General features: G+C 40.1%; 1 long non-coding RNA gene and 1 pseudogene across 1 annotated transcript; one reads left to right on the top strand and one right to left on the bottom strand.

Moving 5' to 3' along the window:
- The first annotated feature begins 1,905 nt into the window (after positions 1-1,905).
- On the top strand, positions 1,906-5,743 carry LOC125965697 (ferritin light chain-like; annotated as a pseudogene).
- A 1,737-nt stretch (positions 5,744-7,480) lies between these two features.
- LOC125964828 (uncharacterized) lies at positions 7,481-14,593 on the bottom strand. Its single transcript, XR_007478098.1, has 2 exons — positions 7,737-14,593; positions 7,481-7,655 (listed from the first exon to the last, which is right to left on the bottom strand). It is a non-coding gene; the product is annotated as an uncharacterized LOC125964828 (long non-coding RNA).
- Between the last annotated feature and the right edge of the window lie 392 nt (positions 14,594-14,985).

Raw genomic sequence — 14,985 nt, 5'->3', positions numbered from 1 at the left:
TGAGATGTCAGAGAACAACTAAAATTAAAGTATAGTGACAACATCAAATGCTGGTGAGTACGTAGAAAAATTATATCACATCACTGGTGGGAAAATAAAATGGTTTAGCCACTCTGAGAAACAGCTTGACAGTCTCTTTTAATCCTAAAAGTAGATTCACCCTACAATGCAGTAATTGTACTCTTGAGCATTTATCCAAAAGAAACAAAAACTTAATTAAGTTCCCACAGAAACTTACACATAAATGTTCATAGCAGTTTTATTTATAATAGCCAAAAACTGGCAACTACCCAAATGTCTTTCAGTGGATGAATGTTGAAACAAATTGTGATAAAATCTTATGATAGAATACTACCGAGCAACAAAAAGGAACAAATTATTAATATATGCAAAAATTGAAATGAACTTCAGGGGAATGATGCTGAGGGAAAAATTTTGAAAAGCCAATCTCCGAAGATTAAGTAATTCATGATTATGTTTACATATTATTCTTAAAATAACAAAACTGTGGAGATGGAGAACAGATTAGAAGTTGCCAAGGGTTAGAGTGGGGGTAGAAGGTACAGCGGGGGAACTCTGTGAGGTTTTTGTGGTCCCAGTAAAAATAATACAGCAATCTTGGTTTTAATCCCTAAAGATTTTTAAAAGCAATTCCTAATAAGAGGTGTCCAGATATTTAGCAATGGCAGCAGATTAGAGGTATAGCTCCCCAACATGACGACCTCAAAAGAGATCATACTAATTCAATGCATATGTTAATTTCAAAAAAAAAGGCCAGTCACAATATTTAAATGGTATATATCTTAACGATATTATTCTAAGTATCCAGCTATACCAGATGGACTAGCAAGATTTTCTGTACCTTCAACCTTATTTAAGACAGTTAATCTTATAATAAGACAGTTAAAAAAAGAAAAAGAAAAAAAAACAAACCTCAACTACAGTTGGATATTCTCATAGGAAGATGAGGTGAAAATATGTAGCAGCGGTTCAAAAGCTTAAGCAGTGGCACCTAAATTTGGTTGCGCATTAGAATCATCTGAAGCACTTTTAAAAAACCCTCACACTGACGGTTGGTCATCCTAGACCAATAAAATCATTTTAAATCTCCTCAGACGATGCCAATGTCTAGCCAGAACTGAGAACCAGTGGACTAAGCAGAAGGGGATGTTTCTACAAAGATCTCTTAACAATAAGTCCTTTCACCCAATCAGATTTACCTCCCCGCAAAGGGCTAAAGAACGCTAGATGTTGTCCATACTTGCTTAGCTTTAATTAGCACTTGTGACTTGCCCAAAACCTAGATCATGTTTCCCCTACATTTCATGTTATTCCCTAAGTTTTTCAAACCCAGGGCTAAGGGGTTTGCCAGGATGAGATTTTAAGTGCTCACACAGGGGAAGTCCCTGGCAAACCAGGACAGCGGTCCCTCTACATTGAAATGTAAAGCATCCTAAATAACCCTGCCACTGCTCCCAGATCCTAGTCTGTGCCAACCAGTGGAGAAAAGGCATTCTCCATTACTACCACGGCAAATGCTGCTGTACTTGCCTTGGCTGGTCCCTATCTTTTCCAGGCGCCACTCCCCTTCACCTGCTGGTGGATGCTTTGGCCAGCTGACAATGCAGGTATTTTCAAACTTTAAGGTGAATAAAAATCATCTGGAGGGCCTGTTATAACAGAGATCACTGAGCCCCACCAGAGTTGCTGATTCCATAGGGCTGGGACAGGGCCCTAAAACTTGAATATCTGACACATTATCAGGGGATGCTGGTAAAGCTGGTCAGGTTGTTACCGAATACAGGTTCATGTGTCTGAAGCACAGTGAGGCCAAACAAACCTAAAGGTTGGAGTCTGGAGCAGAGAAAGGTTTATTGCAGGATCGAGCAAGGAGAGGGGTGGCCCATGTTCCAAAACACCCTGAAATCTCCAAAGGATTTCAGCAAAGCATTTTTAAAGGCCAGGTGAGGGAGGGACGTCCCAGGGAATGTGATCAGCTCATGCACAATCCTCTGATTGGTTGATGTTGAGGCCACAGGGCAGGTAACATTATCCATCCTTAGGTGCCAGAAGGTCTGGGCGCTATGTGCTCACGATCATCAAGGAGTTAATTTCTTCCATTGGGTGGTGGTTTTTAGCATCTTAAAACTCAAGAAACATGCCTGAGATACTATTATCTGAGTACTTCAGAGAGGAACTACAGCAGAGGATATGGGCGATGGGTCTGTCCTAGGAAGACCCCATAGGGTTCTGCTTGGTTACAAGGTGACCATACTTTGAGAACCACTGCTCTAGTGGCTTGGAATGTTAAGAAAGTAATGGAAGAATCCCTTCCCAGGTCTAGATTCTAGTATCGCCAGCTATTTTGGTGGGGGGAAGGGTAAGTTTTGTCCTTGCTTGGCCTTCTTGTTCATTTATATCAAAGCCTATTTGAGGCAGTGCGCTCAGCAGTCCTGCAGTTCTGTCTTTTGCTTCAACAGTGTTTGGAATGAACAGACCCAGGGACACTCCTTGCTCCAGCCCCCGACCACTCTCCAACCTTTCTTCCTGTCGCAACCTTTGGAATCAGCCACTCAGCTATCCTCAGCCTCCAGGACAGGCCAACACCGGTTTTTGAGCTTAGTTCCTTATCACTGATCAACCACGAGTTCCCAGGTTCTTCAGAATTATTCCATCGAGGTGGAGGCCGCCGTCCACTGCCTGTTTAACATGCATCTGGGGACACTTACCTCTCTCTGAGCTTCTATTTCGACAGCAACAATGGGACTCTGGACAGTGTGGGCCACATTTTTCGCCAACTGGCTGAGGAGAAGTGTGAGGGCGCCCAGCGTCTCTTGAAAATGCAAAACCAGTGCTGTGGCCGCGCCCTCTTCCAGGATGCGCGGAAGCCTTCTCAAGATGAGTGGGGTAAAACCCAGGACGCTGTGGAAGCCGCCATTCTTAGGGAGAAAGACCTGAACCAGGCACTATCGGATCTGCGCACCCTGGGTTCCGCCCGCGGAGACTCCCACCTCTGTGACTTCCTGGAGAGCCACTTCCTGGAGGAGCAGGTAAAACTCATCAAGAAGATGGGTGACCACCTGACCAACCTCTGCAGGCTGGCTGGTCCGCAGGCTGTGCTGGGCGAGTATCTCTTTGAAAGGCTCACCCTCGAGCACAAACAGGAGTCTCTGAAGTCCAGCGGCCTCTGAGGAGCCCCTCTGGCGTCAGAGCTTCTGCCTGATGCCCCGCTCTGCAGCCACTAGGCAGCTTTGTAACTGCCCTGGAACCCTCTCCCAAGCCTTGGACCAAATGGAAACAATAACGCTTTTTGCAGAAGAAAAACAAAAAGCCTATTTGAAACACAAACAGAATAAAGAGAAAAAAAGAAATATATATATATGTATATATATATACATATATATATATATATATTCATGTTCTTTTAACATATGAATTGCCCCACTTTATCTGTGTGAAATAAGTTTGTTCCCGTTATTGTGCTGGTTCTCAAGCTTTTCTGCTCGTTTGAATTACCTAAAGAGCTTTTAAGAGAAACATTGTTGTCTGGGTCCCAGCCCCAGAGATTTTGATTCAGTAGGTCTAGGGAGGAGCCTGGGCACGGGGAGGTCTCAGAGTTCCCCAGGTGATTCTAATGTACAGCAACTTTGTGAACCACCTCTTGGCTTCAATCCAGCTAGTGATCAGATATTAAATCTAAGACACATGGACTAGTGCGTGAGCTCTGTTGCTAGGTGTATTCCATTTTCTTCCTCCTGGAAGATTCGTGCCAGGGAAAATGACTGATAGTTGTGTTACTTCTCTGAAATGGATTGAAATTTCCAATTAGCGTGAACAGGGGAGGGTGAATAGGTGAATGCAATAAGGTGTATCATTTACGTATTGCCCTATGTGTATGGCTAGAAGCTTTTGCAACTGAGGTCTGCCCTACTTTTCATGCTAATGGTAATGCTTGTCCTCCTAATGCAGCTGTAAACTTTATAAGCCCATAGGTAGGCAGCATCACAAAATATTTACCCCTCCCCACTGGCCCACTGTCAAGCTTCACTCCCCTTCCCCAATACACAAATGTACATCAATGTGCTTGAGACCAATATCAACATATTGACCTTCTTCTACTTTGCAGCTTCCCTCTTATCAGGAGATGTCAGCATTTAGCGCAAGGACCAATGCTTGCCTCTTGGTGAGTAATGTAGACAATGCCTCCAAGAGACAAACAGCCCTTAGGGAGGGGGAAAAAGTCTTTCAAAAAGGTTGACGCCCAGAGGAGGCATTTTCAGTCATCTCAGCTTAGAGGTCAAATATCCAAAATTAAAAAGGTTAAAAAAAAGAAGAAAGCAAGGAAGAAAAGAAGGAAACAATTTTCTTATCTCATAGTAATAAGGCAGTTTTCCTTAAAAAAAAATGACTTAAGCCTTAAATTCTCTTTCCTAATCAAAATGTGCTTTTCCATCTTTAGACTATTCCTCTTATATCCTGTATTATTCATGACGTTTAATTCTTGAAATAGCACATGGCTGAAAACAGAAGCTAACCTCTTGTCCACTATGAATTAAATCTTCTTTTCCTAGGACCTGTCTACAATGTACAATTTGGGGTTTGCCAACATAATTATTTTCTCTGAAATAAGTTACAGCATTTTGCCTTTTCAATATATAGTTATACAGTATATTGTTAACACAACATAGTTAATATAGTCAATATAGTAAATACAACTATAACACACATGATATGATGCCACTTTGGTGATTTTCTTCATCCATGTAATTCTGAAATTTGACAGTATAGTTTTCATATTCTAATGAGCTGAGTATTACCTTTGCAAGGATAGAAAAATAAAATACATAATATTCTTGTGTGGTTTGCCCCTGGGGTGGATTACCATAATGGGGGGATATTTGAGCCTTTCCCCAAGTCATTAAAAAACCTCCACCGAGCAGCCCCTTGTCCTCTCCAGGGAGTGGGGGGAAAGGATCTTTAATCATAATAATCCTGGGGGGAGAAATCTCAGAAATAAGACATCTGCTTCTGTGCCTTGTTGTTTTGCAGAATAGCAATGATTGCTTTAGCAGCTTCTATTGCCCTGTGTGTACAATAAGTAAGTGTACATAAAATTGAATGAACGCATAAAAGAAGGATAAACCCACCCAGCTTAACAAATCCACTCTCTCACCTGCTGTGCCCTGAAACATGAAAGAAAGAATCACGGGATCATAAGGATTAATAAAATAACAGTCTCTCTTAACAATATTGACAGGAGGTATAAGGATAATTTGTCTGATGTGGGACCAACAGCTTAACTGCTTAATTCTTTTTTTTTAAGGGCAATTCATTCATTTATTGTTTAAAGATTGCAAGACAACATTTTAATTTCTGTAGCACAATTTAAATGTTTTACTTCTTTGATAAAGCAGAGTATAATAGAAAAAACAATTAGTTTCCAGTAATATCTATATCTCTATTCAGAATTAAGTCTTCCACAGACATGGAACCTGGAAACAAAAGCCTGTTACAATAAGCAAAGCTTCAACAGAGCTGCTACTTTTTGGGCCAGGGAAAGGTTCATCCCTATAGGAGGAGGATGTGCTATGTAAAATGGCTGCAAGGTCACAGCCTTGAGGGCGCTGGAAGTCTATTATCCTATTCCACATTAAGTAGTTTGGTGAACTTCAAACGTCCGTTCATCTGCAACCAAGCTGGCAAACTTTAACTGATATTTCAAGCAGGTAAAAAATAAATTAAAAGAAATCTTTACACTGATGTTCCTTGATTTACACTGTTAAATGGTTCATTAACATGTAATTCTGGCTAAGAATTACATTTGAGACTCCTTGCTCAGATTTTGGTTAACAGTACAAATCTTTCAGAAATTCAAGTTCTTATTAATCAATAATTTGTCAGCTAGGATACATTCAGGCATCAGCTGCAACTACAGAATAGGTGCACTGCCTCAGCGCTTTGGAAAGACATAATCTAGAACACTACTAGCAGACAATATATCTGTTACTAGACAGCATATGTGCAGTACAGCAAGACAAAAACATATATTCATGTGTGCCGCAGACCAGCCGGAGAAACAGGATTTCACCGCCCAGGGTCAGAAGGGAAGGGGTAAGGAACTGAAGTAGCACCGATGAATGGGGTCAGAAGGACCAAGACAACTGACGGTTGCAAGGCAAATTTTATTATGCTACAGTGGCAGATTATATAGACTAGAAAAAGGAAGGTTGCCAGATGGTGGTTTACATTATCTACAGACTGTCTCGGCTCAAGGTTAACCTCCCTGGGAGGAAACCCATAAACCCAGAATCATCAAAAATAACCTGGATGTGCAGGGGGGAGACAGCTTTGCTTGTCTCATTTTACATTCTTTCTGATTTCTGGGCCCTGGTGATTTATCTCCCATGGAATGGAACAAGGAGGGGAACAAGTAGGGACAGTCTCTTCGAGCAGCGGCCACATGCCTGGCATGTCTGTAGCCTGCTCTCAAGGCTGACTGCTTCCCACAGGTCCCCCTTTTTTATTTTTTAACTTTTGCTGCAAAATAATTCCATGTAGTTTAGTGCCTAGAGTAGTATACTGTTGCATGAGGATATGAAACAGACATGAGAAGATTATTATCAACAATAGGCAAATTATGGCCAGGGTAATAAATCCTGACAACCTTCCAGTAATCCAAGACTGAGGGTTTAACCACTTTAAATGATCCAGTAAAGTTTGAATTACATCTTCTGGTGAAATAAAATCAAGATGTGCATTTTGTATATCCTGAATTTCAGCATTTAATTTCTTAAGATCAAGGCTAATATTATTATCTGACCAAACACTCAGCAGATGCATTTTTACTTTTTCCCATTCCCAAATACAGTCATTGTACTTTTAAGGAGTAACACAAATCCATGTATACGTTGCATGACAAGCTAAACGCATCCTCAATTTTAATGCTGCCATCTGATCTCCAATCCCCAAAATTGCGTTTTTAAATTCATCTAACTTGTTACTAATCTGTAAATCTATGTGACTTTGTAAAGATAAAGCAAGACTGGTATGTTGAGATAACCGATTAGCAAAGTGAGCATGATGAATACTCTGTGAAAGAGCAAGACCGGCAGTAGCCACGTAGCAGACAGAGCAGCCGAGGCAAGTAAACTTACTATTAGCCACCCAAGAAAGCGTCTCCTTCTCTGCAAGGCTTTAGAGAGTTCCACCCATGCCTGTACTCCAGTATCTTCATACCAAGGTTCTCTCAGATGTACAGGCACCATAACATATATGGGTTGCTTTAGTATAAGCACAGATTGCATTCCTGCAGAAGGGAACATACAACTGCTAAAAATACAATTAACACAGCTAATATTATATCCTCCTTTGGAAGAATTACCAATGTTAATAGAACCAAACAGCACAAGTTATAACAGGTGTATTGGAATAAGTTAGAGCTAGTTTCCATATATCCCAGTTCTTTTGAAATGTGATAAACCTATCTATGATGGGAATAGAAGAGATAAGAATTGACCTCTTAAAAAAAAAAAAAAAAGAATTGACCTCTTGGTATAATCTATAGTACACCATATTTGGTTAAAAGTGGATCCAGGAAAGTTAACGGTCATAAAAGGAGGAAATTGATTTTTTGATTTTCTGTTAAGAATAGTAACCTTATGTCCAGCTATAAGTATCCCTTGTCCTCCAAGTAAACACTTCATACAGAAATAATTTCCTGAATCTTCACCTGTAACCTTGGCTATAGTAATAGCGGAATCCCTAAGTGGTGAGGCGTATGAGATTTGACCTCTAATATTAATAGGTTGCCCATTTTATACCAAATGACGGTATCCTTAAGATCCTCTCGTCAGCTGGTAGCCGGGCATATAAGAGTAATGTTGGTTCCTGTAAAACGAAGGATGCCTGGAGAGCCTGACAAACTAATTGATTGATCCGTTCCCTCATAAACATCTGTATGCTCATAACTAATAGCCTTTACACATCCAGTTTCCAGATTCAATGGGCTAAGACAGACAGGTTGGGTACTAAACCAGTTAGTATAATTTACAGACATATTGATTTGTTTTATATTCCCAATAAGAGGCCCATAAACAGTTATCATTGTAAAATACAGGAAACTCTGCTTCAGACCAAGATATGGGTTGTAATGGTGGAGGATCAGGTACATAGGCCCAGTAAGTTGCTGCATTAACAGAGGGAACACATGAAATGGTTGCCAACATAGCCAAAAATAAAGTTACAGGTGTAACAGGATTATTCTGTTGTTTCACTAACTCTTGAGCTAGTGAAACCAATTGTTTAATTTGTCCCCAAGTTGGAACATCACTCCTTTGAGTCGTCCTGGCAAGTGGTCTCCTCTTCTTCTTCTCTTTCTGAATCAACACTGTCAAATTTTCGGGAGAGATGCAGAGCTTCTTCATCTTCTGAACTAGTTGTGAGCTGTGGTGAGTCATCTATTTGCTTGACTAAGTGCTCAGGAAGCCAGCGAGGTCCAGGCGCTGATCTGGGAAAGATACACACGTGACCACGTCCCCAAATCAACACAGGATCAGGACCACGCCAAGTGCTGGTTAACGGATCTTTCCAGAGGATCTCCGGAGATTGAGAAGCCAATCTTGGCTCAGCCACCAACCTTTCCCCTGCAGAGCAGCCAAATTTGTCAACAGTGAGAAAATTTAAAATAAACAGAACATGATTTATAAGGTTATGTGGTGTTGTTCTATACAATTCCCCCCTTTTTATTTTTTCAATAGTTAGCTTTAAAGATCTATTTGCACGTTCTATAATACCTTGTCCTTGAGGGTTATATGGAATGCCTGTAATATGGGTAATTTGTAATGAATTACAAAATGTTGCAAAAGCAGCACTAGAGTATGCGGGCCCATTATCTGTTTTAATAATTTTGGGAAGGTTCATGAAAGCAAAACAGTGTAATAAATGAGTGATAACATGTTTAGTAGCTTCTCCGGTCTGTGCTGTAGCACAGAGGAAACCAGAATAAGTATCGATAGTGACATGAACAAACTGTAATTTCCCAAAAGACGGGATATGAGTAACATCCATTTGCCATAAATGTCTAGGTAATAATCCACGAGGATTAACAACATAATGTGGAACAGGAAGGTGAGGTAAGCATTGTGGGCATTGCTTAACAATTTGTCAGGCGGCTTCACGAGTAAGGGAAAATTGTGTGTGTAATGTAGCCGCCGACTGATGGTGTAAAGCGTGCAATTGCTGTGCTGCTTGTGAAGCAGTTTGATCATAACTTACCATAATATGAGGGTGTCCAGGACATGGACCATGAGTATCAACAGTATGAAGATAATGAATGCAGTACATTAGCCATTCTTGACAGCATGACAAACGGAAAGGAGGAGTACGGTAAATTGGGACACGTCCTGCTTTAGGGAAAAGAGATTGAGAAGGAGGAGTAACTTCAACTCTATTCTTGGGAGGAAAATGTACAGGATAAAGATCACATTTAGATCTAGTTAAAACATCTGCAGTCGCATTAAGTTTAGCCAATGGACCAGGCAAGTTAGAATGAGCACGGATATACAGACCTGCAACAGAACCATCGTGGGAACGAATAAGCTGTTGAAGCAAACGAAAAGAGGATGATAATTCAGGGTCATTAGTATGTCCTATGGTCGCAGTCTCCAGAAGAAATAATAAGCTAATAAGATATTTACTATCAGAAAACAAATTAAAAGATATAGAAGGCAAATGTTTAAAAGCCATAATGACAGCAAACAGTTCAACACGTTAAGCTGAAGTCAAGGAAGTTTCTTTAATGAGTTTTGTTCCGTCATCAAAGATTACAGTAGCCACTCTTGAAGAAGAACCGTCTGTAAAAACCAAAGGTACATGAGGAACAGGCTGTTGCCTAATTATAGAAGGAAAGATATGAGTTAAGTTTGCTGAATTGGATCAATTTATCAGCAGGGTAATGGCATTCCAAGGTACCTGAAAATCCTGCAAGAGCAAGACCCCATTCATTACTATGTTGAAAAAGCCAATTTTGTTGACTAACTGAATAAGGGATAATAATTTGAGAAGGTTCTATACTTATAGGTTGTAAGCATCTAGTTCTACCTTGCATTATTAAATTACTAATAAGTTCATAATAAGGGTTAATAACTTTAGAGGGTGTAGTTTTCATATGAATCTATTCAATAATTCCAACAGTTTGCCATAAGACGGCAGTAGGCACATGAGGAGTTGGACAAATTATTAAGAAAATTGGAAGGTGAGTATGAATTCTAGTTAATTGTGTAGAACTGATAGATCTATTGACTATTTGTAAAGCTTGAAACCCTTCTGGAGTCATAGAGCGTGAAGAAGAGGATCTGAGTCACCTTTAAGAATATCAAACAAAGGCTGTAATTGAGCAGTAGTAAGTTTTAAGGAAGGCCTTAGCCAATTAATATCTCCAAGTAATTTTTGAAAATCATTTAATGTTTTTAAATTATCAACTCGAATTTGCAGTTTTTGAGGCCTAATAGTAGTGTTATCAATATATTTCCCCAAATATAAAAATGGAGATTGTCTTTGAATTTTTTTTGAGGCAATGACCAAGCCAAATGATTGTAAGGACTGTTGTAAAAATTGAAAAGCAGTCTCTAATAAAGAAATATTATCAGTGGCTAAAAGTATATCATCCATATAATGTATGAGATATAACGATGGAAACCTTTTTCTCACAGGAGTCAAGGCCTGAGCCACATATTTTTGGCATAATGTAGGACTATTTGCCATGCCCTGAGGCAATACTTTCCATTGAAATCTCCTCATGGGTTCCTTAAAATTTAAGGAAGGCAAGCTAAAAGCAAAATGTTTTCTATCTTCAGGAAACAAAGGAATAGTGAAAAAACAATCTTTTAAATCTATAACTAAAAGGTGATAATTGTGTGGTATGGCTGTTGGAGAGGGTAGGCCTGGTTGAAGAGCTCCCATTGTTAGCATAGTTTTATTAACAGCTCTTAGATCCTGTAATAACCTATACTTTCCAGATTTTTTCTTGATAATAAAAATAGGAGTATTTCAAGGACTACAGGAAATTTCTAAATGCCCTAATTGTTCCAGTACTAATTGTTCTGCAGCTTCTAATTTCTCCTTTGTGAGGGGCCATTGGTCCACCCATACAGGGTCATCAGTCAGCCAAGTAATTGGATCAGCAGTGAGTGGAGGAGAATCCAAGGCCCCTAAGAAAAACCCAAACCTTGTCTATCATTTTTTATTTTCACATCAATAGGATAGACAGTTCCTTGTTGATTTGTTCCCAGCCCTTTTGTGGGAAGAAATCCTTGATCCAACAACATATTAGAGACTTGGGAATTTGGACTATAAAGTAATACTCCCATTTCTTTTAATATATCTCGGCCCCAGAGGTTTAAAGGCAGCCCAGGCAAAACATAAGGCTGGAAGTATCCTGAATGGCCCTCACTATCTTGCCATAATAATAACTGACTGCTTTGCATAGGAGAAGAACTTTGTCCTATTCCTTGAAGTTCTGTAATAGTAGGACTAATGGGCCAATGTTTAGGCCAGTGTACCTGCGTCATAACAGAGACATCAGCTCCAGTGTCTAACAAACCTGAAAAAACCTTTCCATTAATGGTTCATTTCATTTCTGGACGTTCTTTCCCTATCTTCTGAATCCAGTAGGCAGCATTAGATGATCCAAAGCCTTTGTTTCTCTCTTTTGATGTTGTAAAATTTGTCCATGAGGTACAAAGGGCAAAAGTAGCAATTGTGCAATTTTATCACCAGAAGAAATAGTTATTATGTTTTTAATAGTTTGTGCCATGACTTTTATTTCTCCTTCATAGTCAGAATCTATGACTCCTGGTATAATAGTTAAACCTTTCATGGTGACACTACTTCTTCCCAATAATAGTCCCATCAAACCCTTGGGTAAAGGTCCATAGATGCCCATAGAGAGGGCCTGAGGACCCATTTCAGGAGTTAATACATAGCGGGCGGAGGTACTGAGCTCCAGTCCTGCGCTTCCTGGTGTTGCTCTGGAGAGCAAGGATATTGTATGTTTTTGTTTTTGGTTAACGTCTGATTGATAATTTGAGGAGGATACACAGACACTGCCCTTATTATTTGTTGGGGCCGGGGAAGGCCCCGGGAGGAGTTTCCTGACAGTGGTGTCCCATCGTTGTGGGCCACTGAGCAACAATCTTGTGCCCAGTGTTTTCCCCTATTGCATTTAGGGCATAAACCAGGGATTTTCTGACCATCTGGAGGTTTTTGAGTAGGGAAGGAAGGACTAGGGTTAGAATTAAAAGATCTACATTCTCTAGCAAAATGACCTGCCTTTCCGCATTTAAAACAAGTCTTCGTTTTCTTTTGATTGTTTTTAAACCCCACTTTAGTTAATGCTGCAGCCATAGCAGCACCCTGTATATAAGCAGGCCCAATGTCTGCACAAAGGCGAATATAATCCTCCAATGTTCCCTGTTTTCTCCAAGGTCGAATCGCAGCCTGAGACGCATTATTAGCATTCTCAAAAGCAAGCTGCTTAACTACAATTGTACCAGTGAGTCCGTCCACAATGAGTCTCCCCACCGCCTGTGACAACCTATCTACAAGATCAGCATATGGTTCATCAGGTCCCTGTCTAATTGTTGAAAGATCCTCAGTTTTGTGTGTAGAAGGTCATTTCCTCCAGGCTTGTAATGCCAAATGATTTATTTGAGGATAAGCAACAAAGGGATAAGTTAATTGATCTTGTAAAGAAATATATTGTCCTTCCCAATCAGTATATGATAATCAACTGCAATATTATGGGCAGCATTCTTTTCTGCTTGTTCAGCAGCCCGTTCATAAAAATCAAACTTCCATATTAAATAATCTCCACCATTTAAACAAGCTCGTGCAATAGACTTCCAATCAGCGGGGGGAAGAGCTTCTCCTGTCAACCATAGCAGCAGTAAAAGGAGCAGTGGGCCCATATTGAGAACAGGCAGATTTTCAATCTTTCAAAACTTTAGAAGGGAGAGCCTGATGCTCCCTAGTAGCTTGTTGAGGATTATTAGGATCAGGTCTTTCTATGACGGGACAACAGAAAATAGGATCTTCTCCTCGTTTTATGGCTCCTTGTACAGCGCGCTGCAAGGGACTGAGCATTTTTACAGATGTGGATTTTTGAGGAAGACAGTCCTTATTAACCTGCAGCTTTTTCACTGACTTATCTATCACAGCCATTAGAAAATCATCCTCAGGATAGTTCTCTCTTTTATGTTTAAAAGCCTCATCTGTTAAGTCAAAATGTTCCTCTTCATCTAAAATATTTAAATTAATTAGCTCTTTCAGTTTAGGAAGTGGCGACACGGTAGCTGATACTACAGTCTCTCCTTCTGCCAGAGGCTTATGTCTTTCTGACTTTACATTCAAATCAACACTATCATGAGAAGAATCTAAACATATTTTTATCAGATTCCACAAACTATATGTAACAACAGGAGTATGAGTAGGCCCTCGAGCCTCATAATAATTTTTTAAATCTTCTCCAACTTTCTGCCAGATTTCTATGTCAACAGAGCCGCCATCAGGAAACCAGGGAGATACACCATGGATATGCTGTAAAAATTCAGTCAACTGTGAAGGTAGAAACTTTATTACCCCGAGCTTTAAGCATGGAAAGTAAAACCTGAGCAAATAATTCACACTCCTTTGAGCCTTTTGCCCCATCTTATTTTACTTCTGACTATTGCCTTATGCCTCTATTAGTTTCACTTTTACTGGTGGCCACACATATTTTGCATAAGGGTTCTCTTACCTGCACTTTCTTTTTCTTTTAATTGCCTTCACGCTTCCTGTTCGAGTGCCACTTGCCGCGGACCAGCCGGAGAAAGAGGATTTCACCGCCCAGGGTCAGAAGGGAAGGGGTAAGGAACTGAAGTAGCACCGATGAATGGGGTCAGAAGGACCAAGACAACTGATGGTTGCAAGGCAAATTTTATTATGCTACAGTGGCAGATTATATAGACTAGAAAAAGGAAGGTTGCCAGATGGTGGTTTACATTATCTACAGACTGTCTCGGCTCAAGGTTAACTTCCCTGGGAGGAAACCCATAAACCCAGAATCATCAAAAATAACCTGGATGTGCAGGGGGGAGACAGCTTTGCTTGTCTCATTTTACATTCTTTCTGATTTCTGGGCCCTGGTGATTTATCTCCCATGGAATGGAACAAGGAGGGGAACAAGTAGGGACAGTCCCTTCGAGCAGCGGCCGCATGCCTGGCATGTCCGTAGCCTGCTCTCAAGGCTGACTGCTTCCCACACATATGTTGCCTTGTTTAAGCCTCAAGCCCTCGATCCTTTGTTGAAATACAATAATTTCATTCCTATGGTTTTCAATACCAGAAACTCAACTTCCAGGAGGGCTAAAGTCTAATTTGTACTCCAAACCAAGTAGCAGTGCAGTTCGCTACTACTGAGGCTGAATCCATAAAGACTTCAAGACCACGTCCAGAAGACAAGTTATTATATATAATACTCTAGAAGGTCTGAAACATAATTATCATATACATAGCTGGTCCTTCAGAGCTTTTTACCTATAGCATGTTTTTTGATGAATTTAATGTACTGGAGATAACTGTGACTTACTGATCAAATATTTGAATACTTATACTTACCTGGGATTTTATTTCTGCTGAAAGAAAAAGGAAGAACAGGACTCACTTAAAAAAAAAACTTTAGAAATGAAAGTAAAAATCTTACCCCACACTATCACTTTTGGAAGCAGCATAGAGGGGCAGTCAACGGTAAAACACTGGTGAAATAGGTCAAAACTCTAGGCCAAAAATCCATTATTATTATCATCAGTGACAGTACCACAACTGTGCCCTTCGTAATTAATAATCACTCCTAAGAATCTTCATTTGGCACCAGATGATGTGTTTAAGAGAAACAGTCTGGGAGGTTTTGAATCAGACTTGGTTTTTTGTTAGCCAAGTTACAGGAGAATT

This window comes from Orcinus orca, chromosome 1, assembly GCF_937001465.1.
Source record: "Orcinus orca chromosome 1, mOrcOrc1.1, whole genome shotgun sequence".
In the NCBI taxonomy this organism is placed as follows: Eukaryota; Metazoa; Chordata; class Mammalia; order Artiodactyla; family Delphinidae; genus Orcinus; species Orcinus orca.
Note: the sequence above shows the minus strand (reverse complement) of the source record. Positions and strands in the feature narration are given on the sequence as shown.